Source organism: Salvelinus sp. IW2-2015, linkage group LG25 (assembly GCF_002910315.2).
Source record: "Salvelinus sp. IW2-2015 linkage group LG25, ASM291031v2, whole genome shotgun sequence".
Lineage (NCBI taxonomy): Eukaryota > Metazoa > Chordata > Actinopteri > Salmoniformes > Salmonidae > Salvelinus > Salvelinus sp. IW2-2015.
Genome location: NC_036865.1, coordinates 18,020,451 through 18,037,961, shown reverse-complemented (window position 1 = coordinate 18,037,961; position 17,511 = coordinate 18,020,451). Strand labels below are relative to the sequence as shown.

Here is a 17,511-nt window from a genome sequence, read left to right as displayed (position 1 = left end):
TGAATTGGGTACAAAAAATTGGTTACTGGCAAAGAAAATAAGCGAAACGGATCTTGTGAAAATTAAGCATAGGAATCTTTCAGATCTGGTTTAGCATTACTTAGGACATTGATGCATCAGTGACAGATCAGTCGTATTGTTCTTGCATTGGGTGCTCTTGGGACTGGTATAAAGGGTTGAGTACATTATAAATATGATACTACATACCTCTTTTCTGAAGTGAAAGCAGTTATTCCATCCACCTTTATTGACCAAATCACATTATACTTACATCATCCAGACTGTTACAGATAAATGGGCCATTAATTCAATGTCTGTTTCTTTTAAAATAATAAAACCGTGTGTTCTCTCATAGCTGCATGTTTCTTCTAAACTGTTCAGCTGGCCAAGCTTGTAATACATGTTTACAGGTACAAATGGTTTATTTGAAGGGGGTATGCACACCACTTTTATGAACCAATCTTAACACCTTTGAGTGTTGCAGTATCGTTCATAACACCACCTTTAAATAAGTCCCCTTTTAGATCCTTATTTATCCATTGTACCACGGAAATGTGACGTGCTATTCAAGCAACAGGCTGTGAGCAGCAGTATCAGCGTTCAAGCATTACCCTTGTAGCAATTTAGAGGTAAAATGTCTTGCTCAAGGCCACATTGGCAGTAGGTGATGGCACCAGACCTGGGCATCTTTCAAATACTTTAAGGAGCTGTGCCTTTTTGGGAAGTAACACAGTTGGTTATGTAATATTTGTCAATGCACCCTACGTAGGTAGCTCTTATGTCACCCTTTATACACCATTCATACAGTATGATAAGCATTGATGATTTGTGAAACATCTATGTCATGCTAAATAAGTAGTTTAATTTAAAATGGTACCCAACTGTCCACCTGAGGTCCCTGGACTGAAAACACACACCAGAAGGGATTTTAAGATACCACTAAAGATGAATAAGCAACTGAACTGGTACACTTGTATGTCGTTTGCTCTACTATACTGGACAAAAATTTACAGTTGAAGTCGGAAGTTTACATACACTTAGGTTGGAGTCATTTAAAACTCGTTTCTCAACCACTCCACAAATTTGTTGTTAACAAACTATAGTTTTGGCAAGTCGGTTAAGACATCTACTTTATGCATGACACAAGTCATTTTTCCAACAATTGTTTACAGACAGATTATTTCACTTATAATTCACTGTATCACAATTCCAGTGGGTCAGAAGTTTACCTACACTAAGTTGACTGCATTCAAACAGCTTGGAAAATTCCAGAAAATGTTGTCATGGCTTTAGAAGCTTCTCATAGGCTAATTGTCATTTGAGTCAATTGGAGGTGTACCTGTGGATGTATTTCAAGGCCTACCTTCAAACTCAGTGCCTCTTTGCTTGACATGGGAAAATCAAAAGAAATCAGCCAAGACCTCAGAAAAAACATTGTAGACCTCCACAAGTCTGGTTCATCCTTGGGAGCAATTTCCAAACGCATGAAGGTACCACATTCATCTGTACAAACAATAGTACGCAAGTATAAACACCATGGGACCACGCAGCCGTCATACCGCTCAGGAAGGAGACACGTTCTCTCTCCTAGAGATGAACGTACTTTGGTGTGAAAAGTGCAAATCAATCCCAGAACAACAGCAGGACCCTGTGAAGATGCTGGAGGAAACAGGTACAAAAGTATATCCACAGTAAAACGAGTCCTATATCGACATAACCTAAAAGGCCGCTTAGCAAGGCAGAAGCCACTGCTCCAAAAGCGGCATAAAAAAGCCAGACTACGGTTTGCAACTGCACATGGGGACAAAGATCGTATTTTTGGAGAAATGTGTGATGAGACAAAAATACAGCGGAGGCTTGCAAGCCGAAGAACACCATCCCAACCGTGAAGCACGGGAGTGGCAGCATCATGTTGTGGGGGTGCTTTGCTGCAGGAGGGACTGGTGCACTTCACAAAATAGATGGCATCATGAGGCAGGAAAATTATGTGGATATATTGAAGCAACATCTCAAGACATCAGTCAGGAAGTTAGAGCTTTGTCGCAAATGGGTCTTCCAAATGGACAATGACCCCAAGCATACTTCCAAAGTTGTGGCAAAATTGCTTCAGGACAACAAAGTCACGGTATTGGAGTGGCCATCACAAAGCCCTGACCTCACTCCCATAGAACATTTTTGGCCAGAACTGAAAAAGCGTGTGCGAGCAAGGATGCCTACAAACCTGATTCAGTTACACCAGCTCTGTCAGGAGGAATGGGCCAAAATTCACCCAACTTATTGTGGGAAGCTTGTGGAAGGCTACCCAAAACATTTGACCCAAGTTAAACAATTTAAAGGCAATGCTACCAAATACTAATTGAGTGTATGTAAACTTCTGACCCACTGGGAATTTAATGAAAGAAATAAAAGCTGAAATAAATCATTCTCTACTATTATTCTGACATTTCACATTCTTAAAATAAAGTGGTGATCCTAACTGACCTAAGACAGGGAATTTTTACTAGGCTTAAATGTCTGGAATTGTGAAAAACTGAGTTTAAATGTATTTGGCTAAGGTGTATGTAAACTTCCGACTTCAACTGTAAATGCAACATGCAACAATTAACAATTTTAACCCACTGGGGATCCAGGACCTGCCAATCAGAATTAGTTTTTCCCCACACAAGGGCTTTATTACAGACATAAATACTCCAGTTTCATCAGCTGTCCGGTCTCAGATGATCCTGCAGGTGAAGAAGCCAGATGTGGAGGTCCTGGGCTGGTGTGGTTACACGTGGTCTGGGGTTGTGAGGCCGTTTTGACTTACTGCCAAATTCTCAAAAACGACGTTGGAGGCGGCATATCATACACAAATTAACATTTAATTCTCTAGCAACAGCTCTGGTGGACATTCCTGCAGTCACCATGCCAATTGCACGCTCCCTCAAAACTTGAGACGTGGCATTGTGTTGTGACAATTATCGTTGTCTCTAATTGGGGATCATATTTAAGTTCTCTATTGTTCCCACCTGGGTTGTGGGATATTGTTTGTGTTAGTGTGTTTGGGCACTACGACTTCATGTTCTTTGTAAGTTTTGTTGTTTTGTTTCTAGTTTCACTTTGTATTAAAAAGATGTGGAACTCAATGCACGCTGCGCCTTGGTCCGCTCATTTTGAAGAATGTGACAGAATATCCCACCAACAAAGGACCAAGCAGCGTGAAAATTAGGTAAGGGAGTTTTGGACTTGGGAGGACATGAGAGGACACGAGACCCTTCCTTGGCGGGAGTCGCCAAGGAGCATAGGGGGACAGCGACGACGCCGGGGACCGCGGCCACAGAAACCCAAAGATTATTTTTTTGGGGGGGGGGGGGCACATGGAGCTGGCGGCTGAGCAGAGGGAAGAGTCAGAGACCGTCATGGATGCGATAGAGAAGTGGTCGGTCGACCCAAGGAGAGTGCCAGAGCCCGCCTGGGAATCGATGGAACAGTGTGAGGAAGGATACCGGAGAATGGAGTTAGCTAGGAGTATGCGGCAACACAGGCGTTTGGAGGAGCTTGTCATCAGTCCGGTGAAACCTGTGCCGGCTCCACACATCAGATCTCGAGTGCGCCTCTCCAGCCCGGTACGTCCTGTGCCTGCTCCTTGCACTCGCAAGAGCCAGAGACCGTGAGGGAGGCAATGGGGAAGTTGGGAGAGAGATGAGAGAGATGTTGTGCAAGTGTGTTCTGCTCAACATCCGACCAGAGGATCCGGTTAGCAGTCTGGTGCAACCTGGACCGGCTCCACGCTTCTGGCCCCCAGTGCGCCACCCCAGTCCGGTACGTCCTGTGTCTCCTCCTCGCACTCGCCCTGAAGTGCTTGTACCCAGTCCGGTGCCACCTGTACGCATTCACAGTCCAGAGCTTCCGGCGACGGTTCCCAGTCCAGAGCTTCCGGCGACGGTTCACAGTCCAGAACTTCCGGCGACGGTTCCCAGTCCAGAGCTTCCGGCGACGGTTCACAGTCCAGAGCTTCCGGCGACGGTTCACAGTCCAGAGCTTCCGGTGAGGGTTCACAGTCCAGAGCTTCTGGCGACGTTTCACAGTCCGGAACCTCCGGCGACGGTCCACAGTCTGGAGAGTCCAGGCACGGTGTCCAGACCAGCTCCAGGGCAGGAGCCTACCTCTGCGCCGGTGGCCAGTCCAGGCACGGTATCCAGTCCCGCTCCATGGTGGGAGCCTTCCTCTGCGCCGGACAGTGTTGAAGAAACTAAAGTTTATTCCTCAAACGGGCATGCAAACGACAGGTCAAGGCAGGCATGGGTCAATAATCCAGAGAGGGTGTAAGGTACAGGACAGCAGGCGGGATCAGGTCAGGCAGAGGTCGGTAATCCAGAGTAGTGGGGCAAAGGTACAAGACGATAGGCAGGGTCAGGGCAGGCAGAACGGCCAGAACCGGGAAACAGGCGGGATCAGGGAAACAAAACGCTGGTAGGTTCTACGAACCAAACGAACTGGCAACAAACAGAGAACACAGGTATAAATACATAGGGGATAATGGGGAAGATTGGCGACACCTGGAGGGGGGTGGAGATGAGCACAAAGACAGGTGAAACAGATCAGGCCGTGACAAAAGGAGAAATGCTCACTAAGTTGTGCTCAAAATTTGAGAGAAATAAGCTTTTTGTACATCTGGAACATTTCTGTGATCTTTTATTTCGGCTCATGAAACATGGGACCAACACCTTACATGTTGCATTTATATTTTTGTTCAGTATAAATTATATAGCAGTTTTATTGCAGAGAAAATACAAAAGTATGTGGACACCACTTCAAATGAGTGGATTTGGCTATTTTAGCCACACACGTTGCTAACAGGTGTATAAAATTGAGCCCACAGCCATGCAATCTCCATTGAAATATTAGCAGTAGAATGGCCTTACTGAAGAGCTCAGTGACTTTCAACGTGGCACCGCCATAGGATGCCACCATTCCAACAAGTCAGTTCGTCTAATTTCTGTCCTGCTAGAGTTGCCCCGGACAACTGTAAGTGCTGTTATATTGGGAAGGGGAAACTTCTAGGAGCAACAAGGGCTCAGCCGCAAAGTGGTAGATAACACAAACTCATAGAATGGGATCGCCGAGTGCTGAAGCAAGTAAAAATTGTCTGTCCTCAGTTGCAACACTCACTACCGAGTTCCAAACTGCCTCTGGAAGCAGCATCAGCACAAGATCTGTTCGTCAGGAGCTTCATGAAATGGGTTTCCATGGCCGAGCAGTGGCAACGCGTTCTCTGGAGTGATGAATCACGCTTCAACATCTGGCAGTCTGACGGGCGAATCTGGGTTTCGGGCAGTGCCAGGAGAATGCTACCTGCCCCCAATGCATAGTGCCAACTGTAAAGTTTGGTGGAGGAGGAATAATGGTCTAGGGCTGTTTTCATGTATTCAGGCTAGACCCCTTAGTTCCAGTGAAGGGAATCTTAACGCTACAGCAGACAATGACATTCTAGACGATTCTGTGCTTCCAACTTCGTGGCAACAGTTTGGGGAAGGCCCTTTCCTGTTTCAACATGACAATGCCCCTGTGCACAAAGCGAGGTCCATACAGAACTGGTTTGTCGAGATCTGTGTGGAAGAACTTGACTGGCCTGCACAGAGCCCTGACCTCAACCCCATCAAACAACTTTGGGTTGAATTGGAACGCTGACTGCGAGCCAGGCCTAATTGCCCAAAATCAGTGCCCGACTTCACTAATGCTCTTGTGGCTGAATGGAAGCAAGTCCCCGCAGTAATGTTCCAACATCTAGTGGAAAGCCTTCCCAGAAGAGTGGAGGCTGTAATAGCAGCAAAGGAGGTACCATCGCCATATTAATGCCCATGACTTTGGAATGAGATGCAGTGCATCTGTTGAGTTAAAGTATTCAGTAAATTATTAGCCAATATTGGAGTCACAATTAATGATAGTTCTAGAAGTTGGCAGCTAAGATATGAGGTGAAGCATATTCAGATAATAATCTGCTGCCATGGATAATAAACCTCACTATCAGGCACATTTATTACATCTCAATCCACTCTTTTAATGGCACCACAAGATTTCTACTGGCATTGTTTCTGCTGGTATTTCTACATGGCATTGTTTCTGCTGGCATTTCTACTGGCATCGTTCTCAGTGAATTTCATAAAAATACTGGAATATTTTAAAAAGTTATCCTTTTTAGATAAAACTATACTAAATATATTCACATGCCACCAAATAATTGATTAAAACACAGTTTTACAAAGAAGTTCCACAGTAGCCTCAGCAGCACTCTGTAGGTTAGCACCATAGTGTAGCTGGAGGACAGCAAGCTTCTGTCCTCATCTGGGTACATTGACTTCAATACAAAACCTAGGAGGCTCATGGTTTCCACCCCCTTCCATAGACTTACACTGTAATTGTAACAACTTCTGGAGGATGTCCTCCAACCTATCCGAGCTCTTGCAGCATAAACTGACATGTTGTCCACCCAATCAAAATATCACAGAATGAATCTAGTACTGAAAGCATAAGATTCAGTTAGCTAGAACTGCAGTGCATATAATGTGGTGAGTAGATGACTCAAAGAGAGAGAAAGACAATATTTGAACAGTTTTTAACAAATTAATTTCTTCCAAAATTGAGACGCGAGAGATTGTTTTTAAACTTTCACACAGCTAGAAAATGCAGCTAGCTAGTTTAGCCTACTCAAACACCCAGCTCAAACAGAGAGGGATGCTATGTTATCTAGCTGGCTATGACTATCCAACGGTGGAACTCTTCCAAGTCAAGGTAAGCTTTTGGTTTCATTCATTTATTGCCACCGGGGCCCACTTGTGTAACTGCTAAACTGCTTTCTGACTGTACACTGTACTGCATGATTGTAGCTAGCAAGTTTACTAATGCATTAGTTCTAGTAGCTATATTAACTATGACGTGACAATGCTGTAGGCTGTGTGCAGTTAGCGGTCATGATGTGAAGGTTAGGTATGGAAAGTTTATTTTTTTGCCTGGTCACATACTGATGTGTTGTGCACTGAAGTCCACAAGCGAAGGGAAAAGGTGAGAGGATGAGAGCACGTAGATAGTTGCGAGAAGGAATTATATATACAACAAGCAAAGTGTTCACGCTGATATGAAAAGCGAACTGTGTTTGCTTGTGATCAGGGGTGTATTCATTCCACCGATTCTGTTAAAATGTTTCATAATCATAAGCAAACAGAATGAAACAGAGATAAAAATACCTGAATTTGTCCAACAGAAATTCACATTTGCAAGTGTTGGACTACTGATTACTCCCTAGATCAGCTAGATGCAGGTAAGTGTGTGCAATGCGGTATTGAATGTGTCACTGTCTGTCCCATTGAATAGTAAATGATCCAGGTTGTAAACTTTCATTCATAGGCTAGGTTGTAGAAAACTCATGATGGGTATGGGGAAAATGTTAGTATCATATATTAGCCTAAACTTAGCGATGATACATTGAGCTGGGTGAATGGAATATGAATGACAGTCATCCAATATGCTGTAATTGAAATAAGGATATGCTTAAACTGCACTAACCACCACTGGTGTGGGTATGGTCAAATATGCAGGCATGTGTGCCTTTCTCCACATGGAATTCAAAAGTGAACAGAATGCATATACATTTTAGGGACCAAATTTTGCACAGTGTTAGGTTGGACACATTACATTTTTAACAATGCTTTTTCGGGATAAAAACTGTTTCATTACATCCGCCGTGGGGCCAGTTTCATAATATTACCATATGTCCCAGCTGCTTGCCGTAGTTTTGAAGTAATCACAAAAAAACAGGCCTTATTTCAGGGCATTTTTCACTTTGCCAGCTCCTACTGTATTATTTTGAGCACCGTGGCACCAACTCGCACTCCGAACGTTCTATTCCCAGTTTATTGTTCTACGTTACAATGCCTGCTTTGCTATTGATGGCAATGAGACCTGCCCACGTTGCCGATAGTTAAAATGTAAACAACAACAAAAAATGACTCATGGAACTCTGAGGTTGTCCCATTGTTTACTATAGGGAAATATAGGTATGTCTGTCTATTTTGCCAAATATCTTGCAATGTGTATATTTAGAGTTGTTCAAATTGGACCCCATTTTAAACATGATAATTGTTATGTGTGTAAGATGGCACGGTGAAGCCATCTGTTGGTAAATGTTAATTACTGCAACTCCAGTGTTTTTACCGGTGTGCTTGAAGCTCAGTGGATATTGGAGCACAAACTGTGATACGTTTAGAGGTGAATGGGAGGATTATGCACTAGCCACGGGACTTCTGGAAAAGGACGATGAGGTAGTGGCTTCCACTTTGAGGACCATAATGGGAACTGAATGCCGACACGTATACAAACACAATCTGAACTTAACAGCAGCTCAGCAAGGTAACGCAACAGCTATTCTTGATGCTCTTGAACATTACTTTAAGCCAGCGAAGAACGTTATCTACGAGTGTTATGTTTTCGGTTGTTGCAAACAGCAGGACGGGGAGTCCATTGACAGCTTTGTCACTAGGTTAAGGGAAAAGGCAGCTACATGAGACTATGGTGCTTTAGGAGATGAACCGATCAGAGATAAGATTGTGCTTGGCATAACTGATGAGGGCACGCGCAGACGTTTGCTGAGAGAACGTGACCTGAAGCTGGTCTTGACAGTGGAGACATGCCTTGCAGCGGAGCTTTCTGATATACGGATAAGGTCCATGGAGCTAGGAAGGCAACATATGGACAATGTCAATGCTACATTCAGGCAGCCAGTAAAGAAATTCCCCTTTGCCACAGCAAATGCTAATACTACAGCCAACTCTGCAGTAGACAACCCCAATACTTGCCGATATTGTGGCATTTCTCATGGACGGGGAAAAGAACACTGCCCAGCCTATGGAAAAATATGCAAATCCTGTGATACACCTAATCACTTCGCAAGGGTCTGCCTGAAAAGCAAGACAAAGGAGGGTAAAGTGCACTCCATTGAAACAAACACAGATGAAGGGAACAACAGCACTAAGGATGTATATGCTAGCGAGTGCATAGAGTCAGTGAGGGCAAAAGGAAAAAAGTGTTTTGTAACTCTAATACTTAATAATAAACCACATCAATGCCAGCTAGATTCAGGGGCCACATGTAACGTTATGAGCCTTAAAGTTTAAAGGAGGCTCGCACCCAGAGACAATCTCACACAGAGTAGCACCAAGCTGAAACTGTATTCAGGCCAGTTCATGACCTCTTTAGGCCTGTTTGTGACAGATTGTGTTTTACGTGGCCAGAAACACACCCTTGAGTTTGAAATAGTTGAGGCTAGTCAACAGCCATTACTGTCAGCTTCTACATGCGAGCGCCTTGGGCTTATTAACTTTACCATCCCAGCTGATCTTAACATTATAGACAAAGTCCAGGCTGGGCCCCCGAGCAAGGAGACATTCGTAAGCAAATACCATGTCTTCAACGCACCGGTCGAGTCAGTTCCCGGCCAAGTGCACTTTGAGTTGGACGCAGCAATCCAGCCTGTCCAGTGTGCACCCCGCAATGTACCAGTGGCCATGAAAGCAGCTACGAAGGCTCAGCTTGACAAATACAAAACAGATGGCCACATCCTATCCGTCACCGAGCCTACAGACAGGATAAGTATTATGGTTATCGTCAAGAAACCAGACAAGCTACGGATATGCATTGATCCTAAACACCTCAACCGGGCTCTGCGACGTTCACATTACATTATGCCCACGTTGGAAGATGTTCTTTACAAGCTCCCGAAGACCAGAGTCTTCACGCTCGTGGACGCCAGAGATGCTTTCCTGCAGTGCAAGCTTGACGAGCCCAGCAGCTACATGACCACCTTTTGGACACCCTGGGGTAGGAAGAGGTGGTTGAAGCTCCCATTTGGGGTATCTGTGGCTCCAGAGGTGTATCAGAGGAAACAGCACGAGCTGTTGGTGGGACTCTGGCGTGGAACCCATAGCAGATGACATCCTTGTAGTGGGCTGTGGGGACAGTGATGAGGAGGCAAAATGTGACCATGACGCCAACCTGCTGGCCCTGATGGACAGATGCAGACAAGTCAAGCTAAGGCTAAGCATAAAAAAGCTTCAGTTTAAAGTGCCAGAGGTCCGCTTTCATGGGCACATCTTGTCCTCCTCTGGATTGAAGGCGGATCCTGAGAAAGTGAAGGATGTCTTGGAAATGCCCCCCCCCCCCCCTCCCCATGTGACGTGAAGGCAGTGCAGTGCTTCGTCGGATTCGTCACCTACCTGGCCAAGTTCCTACCGCGGCTCTCTGAAGTCCGTGAGCCACTAAGGAGGCTCATGGACAAGGACACCATCTGGCATTGGCTCCCAAATTACGACGCAGCGGTGAGGGAAATAAAACAACTGGTCACCCAGACACCTGTACTGCATTACTACAATGTGTCAAAACCTGTCACGATTCAGAGTGACTCAAGCCAGTATGGACTTGGCTGTTGCCTCATGCAGGATGGCCAGCCTGTGGCATTCGCCTCTAGGGCACTCACTCCAACGGAGCAGAACTATGCCCAGATAGAGAAGGAGTGCCTCACCATTGTGTTTGCATGCCAACTCTTCCACCACTACCTGTACGGGCACGACAACATTACCGCAGCGACAGATCACAAGCCCCTTATTGCTATATTCAGCAAGCCTCTCCTGAATGCCCTGAAACGACTGCAGAGCATGTTACTTGCCCTACAAAACTACAACCTCAAGGTGGTGTATAAGCCAGGACCAGAGATGTATGTGAGTGACACGCTCAGCAGGGCTACTGCATCAGGCACACACACACACACTCCATGCATGAACAACACGCAGTGTGGAGCTTACAAACAGAGCAAGTGGATGTTGAACACATCAACCAGGCTGACTACCTCAATGTTACGGACCAGCACCTTATACAAATCAGACAGCACACAGACGAGCAACTCCAGGCATTGAGGTCTGTGATTCTGATGGGCTGGCCCGACTGCAAGAAAGAAACTGCTTTAGCCGTCAGAGAATATTGGCCAGTCAAAGAGGAGCTCAGTGTTCAAAACTGAGCAATATTCAAGGGTCAGAGAGTTGTTTTTCCCCAGTCACTGCGCCTGAGATGTTGGCGCGCGTGCACTCAAGTCACATAGGAGGTGAGGCCTGTTACAGGCAAGCACGTGACACAATGTATTGGTCAGGAATGCAGAGTGAAATCAAAGACTATGTCAGTAAATGCACAATCTGCAATGAATACACTATTGAGCAACAGAGAGAGACGATGACCCACGAGCTACCGATGCGCCCCTGGCAGATAGTAAGTTTAGATCTCTTCCAGCACAGTGGCAAAGACTTTCTGCTGGTAGTCAATCATTACTCAGACTTCTGGGAGATTGACCTCCTCCCCGACCTCTCAGCAGAGACAACGATCAAACACTGCAAGGCTCAGTTTGCCTGCTATGGCCAGCCAGATAGGTCATTTCAGATAATGGACCCCAATTCTTTGACAGAAGGCATGGATAGCAGCCCGGCCCAGTGCCTTATGGCATGGTGCTTAAAAGCAGCTCTGCCAGTAGCCAGCACTCTCCTGGAGCCATGTGTGGTGACAGACGTGCTGGTGAAGCTACGTCACAGAAGACAGGTCTCCAAGTTCATCTACAACAAATCAGCAAAAGACTTACCTGAGCTCAGGGTGGGTGAAACAGTGCGAATTAAGCCACTACCAGGGGACCGGAAGGCCTCTGGAGACTCGGATCCTGTGTACAGAAAGTGGCACCACGCTCCTACTTGGTCGAAGTGAATGGATCACTGTACCGTCGTAACAGGGTTGACCTTCGGATTGCTGAGCCAGCATCTACTCAGAACCCTGATGGTCATAGGGGTTGCATAACAAAAGACGGAACTCCAGCAAGTCACATGGGGCCTGAGGCACTGGGCGAAGAGCCAGGGGATCACAGGTCGACTGCTCCCTCGCCCATCAATACTCCCCTTAGACAGTCAGGTGACACGCCTGTGCGGGAACCCGCAGTCCTCGCAGACAAGCCCCCTGTCTTTTTACGCTGCGGGCGTCTGTCCCAGCCACCAAAAATACTTAATCTGTAGGTTTCCCATTAGGGATTGTTGACAGACAGAGTTTAAAGTAAAGAGGGAACACATTTTGATAAAGTTGTTACCTGGGGGGAAAAAAACAAAAAGGAACTAAAATGTTCAGGTTGGGAATTATTACTAGGTTTGTTTTGTTAGTGGAAAGCTGCAGCAGACAGTCTTCGTACACAATGTACTTCCTCACCGTGTGAACAGGTGTGTCAGGGACTCTGTAATATTTATAAGTTGCCGCTATGAGGTACGCTTTTCACTGTCTACATGTAGTATTTTGGCACAGCAATATAGTTCACTGATCAAATGGGTCAGTACAACAATGGCCGGCCCGTTCATTAGGCAGGATTAGGCGGCCACCTACGGTAGCTGATTGACAGGGTGGCATTTTGTGAGCTAAACTGACCAAGACGTGTCTACAACAACACATAAAACCTCACATAATTCTGCCCCAAAACAATGACAATTTCTCTCAGACCATGTGTAACCCCACCAGCCCAGGACCTTCACATCCGGCTTCTTCACCTGTGGGATCGTCTTGAGACCAGCCAGCTGATGAAACGACGTTTGAAAAACGGAATAATTTCTGCACAATAATGCAAAATTAGCATGTTAGGGATGCTTTCAAACTTCAGTTTGTTTGGATTCTTGCAGTGATTCCAAAACCACTGCAAGAACATAACATCTCTGCAGGTGTTTTAGGGACTCTGCAAGAATCCAAACGAACTGAAGTTTCCTGCGGCGTTCATGTATTTCCAAATTGATAACTTGAACTGCTATGAACGCACTGAGGTCGGAAATGTCCTAGTCGGAATATCCAAGTGTTGGAAGAAGAGAGAAAATGCTTAAAGTGAGAATATGTTTTTTTTCTTCAATAATCTACCTAATGCCCATGTGTTATTTGGGGTATTTCTTAAATTTTTCTATCATCTATTTCAGCCCCAAGTGCCACTAGAGGGCACTATAATATATATTAAAAGAAATATCACCTAACAGGAATAATAGTGCCCTCTTGGGCTACCTCTATTGCAGCCACTCGCGGGCCTATTGCAGTGACATTTTATTCATAGGAATAGGCTCCACTGTATCATTCATATTTCATCCATTTGGTCTTTGTCAGGATTACTGTCATTCTCTGACATGATAAATGTACTTGTAATGACAAAACAATTAAAATTCCTACATTTTTAAGCTAAAAACCAATGTCTCAAAATTCATGTCATCACTGAAACTGCCCTTTAATTACCCTTAGGAATGCAATAGCCTTCCAACTGAGATCTAGCATTCCACATGTACTGAAAACTGGGACAACATGGTCTTGCTGTCTCTGCCTGGCTGGTTCCCCTCTCTCCACTGGGATTCTCTGCCTCCAACCCTATTACAGGGGCTGAGTCACTGGCTTACTGGGAGGGGTGCGTCACTTGAGTGGGTTGAGTCATTGACGTGATCTTCCTGTCTGGGTTGGCGCCACCCCCCTTGGGTTGTGCCGTGGCGGAGATCTTTGTGGGCTATACTCGGCCTTGTCTCAGGATGGTAAGTTGGTGGTTGAAGATATCCCTCTAGTGGTGTGGGGGCTGTGCTTTGGCAAGGTGGGTGGGGTTATATCCTGCCTGTTTGGCCCTGTCCGGGGGTATCGTTGGCCAGTCTGTTATATCTGGAGTATTTCTCCTGTCTAATCCGTTGTCCTGTGTGAATTTAAGTATGCTCTCTTTCTCTCTTTCTTTCTCTCTTTCTTTCTCTGTCTCGGAGGGCCTGAGCCCTAGGACCATGCCTCAGGACTACCTGGCCTGATGACTCCTTGCTGTCCCCAGTCCACCTGGCCGTGCTGCTGCTCCAGTTTCAACTGTTCTGCCTGCGGCTATGGAATCCTGACCTGTTCACCGAACGTGCTACCTGTCCCAGACCTGCTGTTTTTAACTCTCTAGAGACAGCAGGAGCGGTAGAGATACTCTGAATGATCGGCTATGAAAAGCCAACTGACATTTAATCCTGAGGTGCTGAACTGTTGCACCCTTGACATCCACTGTGATTATTTTTATTTGACCCTGCTGGTCACCTATGAACATTTGAACATCTTGGCCATGTTTTGTTATAATCTCCACCTGGCACAGCCAGAAGAAGACTGGCCACCCCTCATAGCCTGGTTCCTCTCCAGGTTTCTTCCTAGGTTCTGGCCTTTCTAGGGAGTTTTTCCTAGCCACCGTGCTTCTATAACTGCAATGCTTGCTGTTTGGGGTTTTAGGCTGGGTACAGCACTTTGAGATATCAGCTGATGTAAGAAGGGCTTTATAAATACATTTGATTTGGCTGCAAATGGATGACCACACCCTCTGGAGACAACTGTTACCCACGCACAGTTTGACAACCTTACCATCCAACTGAAGCAGCAGGAGCTCTACGACGCACATCAGCCTGAACGTTGCCCTAAAGTTCCTCTGATCAATGAAGTCCTGGGGCCTCATTTATGAATCATGCATAGGCACAAATCTGTGCATAAACCATACATGGAGGCCTGGTATTTTTTTGTTGTTGCCTGTTTCGCATGTTATTTTGGCATTAATACGTGTCACATATCAGTTTGCAAGCAATCCCAAAAATATTTTATTAAGTTAATAAAGCCGCCTACAAACATGGTCTCTTTTTTGAGTAAGGCAGCTCCAAAATGCAGGTGTTTCAGCCTAGCTCAGTGCTTTCTGTGGTAGTGGGGCAGCCAGTGGAAAATACAGAGCATAGGGGTTGGTAATTTTCTGTAGTTGCACCGTGATTGGCTCAGTGTTCTGTCACTCATTGGGACACTGTCACCAAAAAAATCTTCAGGGAGAGCTAAGTTCAAGCCCCCTTGGTTGCTGCCATAGATTTACAATAGAAGTCCCTATCCAAGATGGCTCAGGTCATTGGCAATAAATAAAATATCTACAGTAGCTTTGGTTGGACTAATGTCAAAATCAAAATCTTAGCTAGCAAGCTTGACAAGCAGTCATCATGAATCACGTCGACAATCTACTGGCAAATCCCTTTCAATCCTTGTCATGTGAAGATAAATTGTATCTAAAAATCTGTATCGGTGCTCATCAGCCATAAACATTACATAAGTTGGAAATTGCAAATTCAATAATAAGTGGTTTGGAAGGAATCAGTGGCTAACTGCAAGCTTTTCAAAGCAATCACTATTTTTCTTCCCCTGCCTGATCTTCGGTGGAGAGGGTGTGTGGTCAAAGTCTGGGTTTAAGGCTCTCTTTTCCAAGATTTAAAGGATAAACATTCACACTAACACCATGGGTGTCACGGTCGTGATAATGGACGGACCAAGGCGCAGCGTGATTAGAGTTCCACATCTTTATTTACAGTGAAACTTCAACAAAACAATAAACAAACAACGAAACGTGACCTATGTGGTGCAACAAGCACATACACAAAACAATATCCCACAATGCAGGTGGGAACAGGGACACCTTAAGTATGATCCCCAATTAGAGACAACGATAATCAGCTGCCTCTAATTGGGAACCATACTCAAACCCACACATAGAAATATAATCGACTAGAACACCCACTAGTCACGCCCTGACCTACAACATCATAGAGAACCCCGAGGGCTCTCTATGGTCAGGGCGTGACAGTACCCCCCCCAAAGGTGCTGACTCCGGCTGCAAAACCTGAAACCAAATGGGGAGGGTTAGGGGGAGTTGACTCGCGTCGGTGGCGGCTCCGGTGCGGGTCTTTGGCCCCGCCCAGACCATGGGTCCGGCCATGGAGCAGGACTGGACGCAGTGCCTGGACTAGGCACCGGCGCAGAGGAAGGCTTCGGCCTTGGAGTGGTATTGGATGCCGTGTCTGGACTGGGCACCGGCGCAGAGGAAGGCTCCGGCCTTGGAGCGGTATTGGATGCCGTGTCTGGACTGGGCACCGGCGCAGAGGAAGGCTCCGGCCTTGGAGCGGTATTGGATGCCGTGCCTGGACTGGGCACTGGCGCAGAGGAAGGTTCCGGCCATGGAGCTGGGTTGGCCGCCGTGCCTGGACTGGGCACCGGCGCCGAGGAAGACTACGGCCATGAAGCGGGACTGGACACCGTGCCTGGACTGGGCATCGGCGCAGAGGAAGGCTCCTGCCATGGAGCGGGACTGGACACCGTGCCTGGACTGGGCCATCGCGCAGAGGAAGGCTCCTGCCATGGAGCGGGACTGGACACTGTGCCTGGACTGGGCATCAGCGCAGAGGAAGGCTCCTGCCATGGAGCGGGACTGGACACCGTGCCTGGACTGGGCAACGGCGCAGAGGAAGACTCTGGCCTTGGAACGGGATTGGACACCGTGCCTGGACTGGAGAGACGCACTGGAGGCCTGGTGCGTGGAGCTGGCACAGGTTGCACCGGACTGATGACACACTCCTCAGGGCGAGTGCGGGGAGCCGGCACAGGACGTACCGGGCTGGGGAGGCGCACAGGCGGCCTGGTGCGTGGAGCCGGCACAGGTGGCACCGTACTGATGGCACGCTCCTCAGGGCGAGTGCGGGGAGCCGGCACAGGACGTAGCGGGCTGGGGAGGAGCACTGGAGGCCTGGTGCATGATGCCGGCACAGGTGGCACCGGACTGTTGACAATGCTTTTCAGGACGAGTGCGAGGAACCGGCACAGGACATACCGTGCTGGGAAGGCCCTCTTCAGGGCGAATGCGCTGCAGAATACACCTCACCAACAGATCTCTCCGATCTCTGTCTCCCAACTGCTCCATCGCCTCCCTGACGGTCTCTGGCTATTCAGGGCGAGTGCGTGGAGCCGGCACAGATGGCACCGAACTGATGACACTCTCTTCAGCACGCCTGCGCTGCAGCATGCTCCTCGCTAACACCTCTCTCCGGTATCCCTCATTAAATTCCTCCACCGACTCCCACACGGGCTCTGGCACTCTCCGCTGCTCAGCCGACCGCCCCTTGTGCCCCCCCCCCCAAAAAAATCTTGGAGTTTCTGTGGCCGCGGACCCCGGCGTCGTCGCTGTCCCTCCAGATTCCTCTGCGATTCTCTCCAAGGAAGGGTCTCGCATCCTCCCATTATCTCTTCCATTGTCCAACTCACTTTATCCTCCATGGTACGCTGCTTGGTCCTTTCGTGGTGGGATATTCTGTCACGGTTGTGATAATGGACGGACCAAGGCGCAGCGTGATTAGAGTTCCACATCTTTATTTAAAGTGAAACTTCAACAAAACAATAAACAACGAAACGTGACCTATGTGGTGCAACAAGCACATACACAAAACAATATCCCACAATGCAGGTGCGAACAGGGACACCTTAAGTATGATCCCCAATTAGAGACAATGATAATCAGCTGCCTCTAATTGGGAACCATACTCAAACCCACACATAGAAATATAATCGACTAGAACACCCCCTAGTCACGCCCTGACCTACAACCCCATAGAGAACCCCGAGGGTTCTATGGTCAGG

The 17,511-nt window shown here is 47.0% G+C and overlaps 1 protein-coding gene across 1 annotated transcript in view; it reads right to left on the bottom strand.

The window, feature by feature from the left end:
- LOC111951603 (pleckstrin homology domain-containing family A member 1) overlaps nucleotides 1–11,769 on the bottom strand; it is a 52,870-nt gene extending 41,101 nt beyond the window's left edge. The window contains exon 1 of the mRNA XM_023969775.3: nucleotides 11,654–11,769. The gene's annotated coding sequence lies outside the window, so the exon portion shown is untranslated. The remainder of the gene's footprint in view (nucleotides 1–11,653) is intronic.
- Between the last annotated feature and the right edge of the window lie 5,742 nt (nucleotides 11,770–17,511).